The sequence below is a fragment of the Corylus avellana genome, chromosome 2, assembly GCF_965113065.1.
Source record: "Corylus avellana chromosome 2, dhCorAvel1.hap1.2, whole genome shotgun sequence".
Taxonomy (NCBI): Eukaryota; Viridiplantae; Streptophyta; class Magnoliopsida; order Fagales; family Betulaceae; genus Corylus; species Corylus avellana.
In genome coordinates, this window is record NC_142491.1 from 4,982,965 (window position 1) to 4,990,139 (window position 7,175).

Sequence of the window (7,175 nt, forward strand, 5' to 3'; positions counted from 1 at the left end):
TTGAAAAAAGAGAGATGGCAATCTACAAAAGGAAGATCAATAATAGTGGATAGGCCCATGTCCACGTAAAAATACAGAGATAAAGATAAAACACCAAAACCGGACAAAGGAATGGGCCATCCGCAAGGAGTCTTCAAATCACTTTTGCGTACCAAAAAAAAAAAAAAAAACAAAAAAAAAGATAAAGCAACTTTGAATACGACTAAAGTTTTCCCCCTTCTCTACTTCAAATTCTTCAATGCTTATTTACAATACAAAAAGGGAGTCATCGGTAGACAAGGTTAACACCTTTAACTGACATAATTTCATTCAAATTAAATGCTTGTCAAAAAATAAAAGGTGCATTGTAAATTTGTAATCATCTCTCAAACTAAACAGAAAAAAAGAAACAATGTATCAACAATCCCAAAATTCTCAAGATATGGGGAGAAGAGGAGTATATATGTGAATCTTATTAAGCAGTGACCTCTACTCTTACAACTATATATTCACCCAAAACCATGAAAGGTTGGGGCATACAATACTCATTTTGGAAAAAAAGATACAAAAGTAGGGCAATAATAGATTATAATCTCCAAGGTGACTAAAATCATCAACAGAAAAATCACATAGGTAGTATAATTCAATGGCCGAAAAACCGCATTTATGTGAAATCCAATCAAGCTATTATAAAGAACCAAATTGCAGTACTTGCATCTCTAGAATCCATGCTTGTGTGCATCAAACAGAGGATTATGGCTCCAAGAAGATAGCCACTCAAGTAAAAAAGTCCCTAATCCAGCAATAAATACTAGAAGGGATCTGTGCCTTCTTTACTTCAATCTCTCACATTTTGCCCTGTTGCCCTGCCCCATAATAGCACAAACAAAACAAGCACAACATTAGCATAAAATAGTGTTGTCGATGTTTTGAAGACAAGTTTTTTCGTGGACCAGGGCAAATATAAGCACAAGCTTAGGGAAAAAAAAAAGAAGAAAAAGCACAAACAACTCAGAAATTAAAAAAGTGTCGAACACAAGAACCCAAAACGAAATTACAGTGTAAAAAATACACATAAATAGTAGGCAATGGGTCATAAATGACCCGGGTTTATTGATTGTAGTGATTATAGATGTTTTATCCACTTTGATGTTGGGATAGAAATTTCTTATAGTTACTCAACCCAATCTAATAGCACATGTCTTCTCTAATATATGAGAATATATATATATTTTTTAACTGTCATTAATTTCAGGGCTAATAATTTTTGAAATGACCTGTAAATTCGACATGAAATTAAAGGATTATGGTTAAAGAGTCAGACCTATTTAATTAAATAAATTGAGTTAGAGTTGATCTACATAGTTTTACACTCATGCATTGACACAATTCAAACTCGAAACGCAAATGACGCAATACGCTAATTCGCTACTGAAAGAAAAAGTGTGTAAAATTGAAGTAAATACGGTGCGTCCATTATTCTAAGACAAACTATATAAAGTGTGTAAAAATGTTTTGCACAAGAATGTGAAAAATGATGGCAATTTTCTTAAGGCTGTTTGTGTGAAAAAAGCTGTAAATAGTTTGTGAAAGATATCTCTCTGTATGGCTTTCTTTTTGTCTGAGAGGCATTTAGATACTGAGTATTGCTCTAGAAGTATGCTAATTCACTACTGAAAAAAATAATAATAATAAAATAAAATAAAAAATAAAATAAAATCCATTAGGAGAATAAAGAATAACAATAGGATAATAATAATAATAATATGGTCCATACTAACACTAGGAGAATGAAGAAAATGAATATGATAATAATAGATAGAAAAAGAATATGTAGAAAAGAAAAAAGGAGAATAAAAGAAGAACTCACTTACACTCCAAAGGAGAATATATACTAACTAGGAGAATGAAGAAAAGGAATATGATAATAATATATAGGAAAAGAATATGTAGAAAAGAACGAGTGAGACAAAAGGAGAATATATAAAAGAAGAACCCACTTACACTACAAAGCTTTTGATGAAAAAGAAAAAGGAATATATACTTGAATTAACCAAGCTGCATACCTGGTGAAAACTCATGGAAACAACAGACTTTCCTATAAAATGTCGATCGAGTAGGTATTTGATTAGTTCAACATATTCACAAATCACAATCCCCCAAACAAAACTTTATTCTTGTTTGTCTTAGATCCCAATATTAGCCCACTGTGACAACTTTATCTGCCAGGGAACCTATCTTAAGATTTGCAAGCAAAATTTTTTTTTTTTTTTAATCTATCATCAATCAACTCCATAACTGAAAAATCAAACATGGGAATCTCCATGGACGTCCAATTCATAAATGTTGGCAAACAAAGTCCAAGATAGTCACTAAGCCCATTATACATGATTTTTGGTGGAAAAAAGAAGCTCATTTGTATTATTTATTAATTTACAGTAAATGCTCATAGTCCCGGGCATCTCTAATGGCTCCACGCCTGTAAAAGAACCTCACCTAATACAGAAAGAAGAACATTACACATATTTTTAAGTGTTTCACTCTTTGAGGTTGCAGAAAAAAATTACTATTGAATGAATAACAAATAAATATAACATTTAATAATAATTTTTACTGTCACGTAAAAGAAAAACATACTTAGAAGTATGTTTAGCATTTTCATAAAAATAAAAAATAAAAAATAGTTTTTAGCAAATTCATACAAACTCATCTAATAAATTGACATGTGTCCCATGACTATTAAAAAACACATGTGAGAAGCACATGCTTTAAAAAAAAAAAACGTGTATTTCACAAATGTTAAGGTACAAGTGTCACTTTAGTAGATATGTTTGTACGTATTAGCTACAAATCAGTTTGTAACAAATTTTTGTTCGGAGGAAGATGCTCTCCTTGATGGGAAATGCCATTCAAATATTAAACATTTAAATAACATTCAAATGCCGCTCAGCGACTCGTGTCATATTATTCAAATTTTGTTGTTCATATGTGACAACAAAAAAACAGCTTTTAAAATAGTACACTTAAAAGACTTTAAACAGCCAAAATTGAAAGGTAAACCATCTGAGTTTTTTCAAATTAAAAGCAAAAAAAAAAATAACACCATCTCTCAATACAAATACAACCAAGTACCAAATGAAAAAACAATCAGCAATAGTTCATCAATGTCCTGCGAACTATTTTCGTCTCTAACAGCTTCCAAAAATAGCATTTAATTGAAAGCGAGTCAAGCTATTGTGGAGAACCAAGTTTCTGCAGCCGATATATAGTGAAGGCTTGAAGCCAATCATGTGTACACTGAAGAAAGGATCATTGGCACAAGAAGAATTCAAGTAAAAGGTTTCTATTCCAGGAATTAAGAGAGTAGAGGGAATCTACCCCCCTTCTTTACTTCAATTTCATATGCAGCCTTGTATTTGATCAGAAGTAGCCCGAACTTGTACTATCCCACTTGCTCATTGGAAAATGAAGAAAGGTTCATTGTCTCATTGAAAACTCTTGTGATGATAGGTTGTTGGTTGGCTGGGGAAAAGAAAGAACAAACAGGAACAACATTAGCATAAAACAACAGAGTGAATAATAATTGTAGCACATAGGGTGAAAACCAATTAATGCAGAAGCCAAGTTTTTAATATATGATAGCTCTGCATTTTTCAGTGCAGGAGAAGTTAGTTGTTGGCATAAAGGGCCTCACACAACAGATTAAATGGTAACATGAAGAGTGATGAATTTTGGCTAGAAGAGAAAGAAGAAAAAGAGGTCATATTATATCTAACACAAAATAAACATGTTATAGAAGGTCTATGAAGTTACTAAGAAGCTCTACATACCAAACACCAAATACAAATTCATATTATCGAATCTCCTCCACAAGAAGGACACCAACAATTTCCACCATATGGACTGCTAGGAAGACTTGGCTGCAACTGTTTGGTGTAGTTTCCAAAGCACGAAACATCATTTGAAAAGAACACCTAAGAATCCCTTTAAGCAACACAACAAAATTAGAAATTAAATAGGAGCTAAAACCGCTATATCACATAGAAAAGAGATGCACGATTAAAGCACCTGATAATATATGATCAAGGGGCATCAACCAAGACAAAATTGGATTGATCAGCACCATTTACTGCTGCACATTGTGTTTTGAGAGTTTTCAAAACACAGCCCTGGCTTCTTTTTCTGCATTAAGCATAAAACATATTCGTCAACAGAAACCACATATTGAAATAACTAGAAAAGTAGTACATCCTAGAAAGATTTTGTGGAAACTGAATTGTTCTACATATCAAGTGAATTAAAATTTTCAGTATAATAAATAAACAAAAACAGATCTTTTGGATGATGTTTGTTGATCTGATTTCAATATCCATAAAACAAGATTCCACTGATTTGCAGATATGATTATGCATGGCTGATTGTGGACAGCAAAAGAAAATACAAGACTCAAACTATATATATCCCCTGCTACTTGTTGGTAAAAATTATTCTCGGCTGAAATTAGGCAAAGACAACAGACTTTTCCATCAAATACTTGAACAACAAGCCTCCTAGCCAGAATATACATGTATAAATGCATCACTAAAGTAGTAATTAACCTGCAGAAGACCAACATAAGATTCCCTAATTTCCCTTTGCTCTTAGTCTGAAGGCTTGACCAAACTTCCACTGTTTTATCAATATATCCCACACGTATATATCAAAGAGTAGTAGCCAATGTGTTAGAGCCAGTCATTAGTATAGAAGCGTGTCACTTAAAATAGTCCATTCCTCTGTCTGCAATAATCGTTCGTCAATGATAATTAAAGAAAAACATAAATAGACTTTAGTAGATAGAATAACTTCATGATCAATTCATACATATCACATGCATGTGAAATTATTAGGATAACCTCCAGAGAGAGAGCCATATTTCCAAGACACAAAATGCAAACATTTCATTGAGCAGAGCCAAGGCTGCTTATCTTACCACCTGTTTATAAAATATTATTTTCAAAGCAGGAGAGCTTACAAATTATTTTCCCCTTTGTATCAATAATCTGAACCAGATAGATGATTTTTTTTTTTTTTTTTTTTTTTTATGAGCAATATGATAGATGAATTTAATTTTCTACAATAATTACGCCAAGAAATAAATTTTAAAGTTTCAAAATCAAAATGGAATAAGTTTCAAATGAGGGGAAAACTCTGCAACAAAATTCTTTCATTCGGATTTAATAAAAATAGTATATTAAAATCTCACCTAATTTTTTTTTTTTTTAAAAAAGAAGCCTTGTAGTTTTTCTTGATTTGGAGTATGATAGTTGCGTATGAAGAAGAGAAAGTGTTTCTTTCCAGAATTTCAAGGGCCTAGTATTTGCAATGCTCAAGATCACTTTTCAACACTGCAGAAACAACTTGAAAGTGATAATAACCCATCTGATGAAAGAGTCCTGTATTTTGAAAACAATTAATTCACAAGAAAGAATAACATCTTTATCTCTGATTTCTTCACACAAATTCAAATGTTCATTAGAGTAAAATCTGACTATTTGAACTACCTTTAGATAAGATGAAGGGTCATCCTAAATTGTTGGTCCAATATGCTCTTCCATAAGGATGCACCTCCAACGTGAGCAGTATCTAATGCATCTGCCCCATTTTATTTGCAGATATGCACTATAAGGGTGTGAAGCTAATTGATTCAAGTAACACTTGGCAGTATATAAATACAGTACCAAAATAAACATATTCTAGAGTTAATACGAAGCTCTATATATCAAACTCCAAGAAAAAAATCAATAGTACTAGATGAGTCTTATAACAAATATCGTACCAAACGCCAAGGCATGAACAGTAGTTTTTTCCATCAAATCCTAAACAAACTCCAAAGTTTTGCCTTCTGGTCAGAGAACATACATGTCTAAGATCTCTCTCCGATTACTTTGAAGAATGACTCTTTGCTTGCCCCGCTGTCCGCTTCTCGTAGTAGTGGTAGACGGTTGCTCCAGAGATCGAGCACTGGCAATGTCAACACTTGTGCGTGCATCCTAGCCACAAGAAGTGGATGCATTTTAGCATCTCACACACAAACTCACTTCTCTGTTTTTTTAAGATGAATCGCTCAAGAAATTCAGGCCTTGAAGAGATGGAAGTTACCTTGCATGAATTTGAATTAGCCTAAGGCTTGGTTTCAGAGCAGATCTTGTACATGAATAAGCGAGTGATGACCCAATTCCTGATGCCCAGAGCGCCCCTATATTAGCCACTAGTAAAAAACATGAACATACTAATTCAGAAAGAGGATTACTACTGACCAATGATGGTCAGCTTGTGTTCTGAGAACCAAGACTGAATTCTTCCGTCTTCTTTTTCTTCTTTGACCAAGTTCTGAGTATACCAGTGAGTGGCACCAGTGGGGTGGAAGTGGCTAAAAGTCTACATGATGAAGCAAGTATGTCACAGAGCAAAGTCCATTCCTCCATCTGTGCAAACTGTTCGACGATGATGATTAAAAAGAAAAGGAATCAATAAATTGAAGTAAATGCAGGAACTTCATGATCAATACGTGCATGAAACGTTTTGTTATAATAACTACTATAGAGATAGTGATCATTGCAGATAGTTTTGGTTTGGCTTGTCTGACTTCTTGGGCAACAATACAAAGGCCAAGATCATGTCAAAAATTCATAACCTCAAAATATATTCAGAAACAAAAACTTAGAATTTATATAGTTTCACAAGATAGAGGTTGTCCAATGTTAATTGAATTGATTTCTAAACTCAAAATGTCAACAAACATCAGTTGCCCTTAAGCCCGTCCGGCACAGATGAAGAGGTCTTTAAAAGCCCACTTCCTCAAGTCAGCAGTACATTCAACCAAGTTTGGAAAGAGATTCAAACTAGTAACCTTCACTTCATGAGGCGTGGTCCATAACCGATTGAACTATCTCTTGAGAATGTGTGAGAGGCATTTAGATCATGTGTATTGCTCCAGTAACATTCTTCATCGCTGAAGGAAAAAAAATTGGTAATTCAAGAGCCCAACATGTTTTTATCAAATCTAATTTTTAGAAAATGAGAGTTACCATAAATATTTTATTCAAGAGCCAAACGCGACGCATAATTAGATTTGTATTATATACATATAGTTCTTCTCATGGTTCATGCCGTGTTATTAATGAAGAAAAAAGAACGGTCATTTGAGTCTGCTGATT

At 33.3% G+C, this 7,175-nt stretch overlaps 1 long non-coding RNA gene across 1 annotated transcript; it reads right to left on the minus strand.

Moving 5' to 3' along the window:
• Positions 1-5,974: 5,974 nt before the first annotated feature.
• Positions 5,975-6,818, minus strand: LOC148587234 (uncharacterized). The gene is made up of 3 exons (XR_015911427.1): positions 6,276-6,818; positions 6,118-6,196; positions 5,975-6,008 (listed from the first exon to the last, which is right to left on the minus strand). It is a non-coding gene; the product is annotated as an uncharacterized LOC148587234 (long non-coding RNA).
• Between the last annotated feature and the right edge of the window lie 357 nt (positions 6,819-7,175).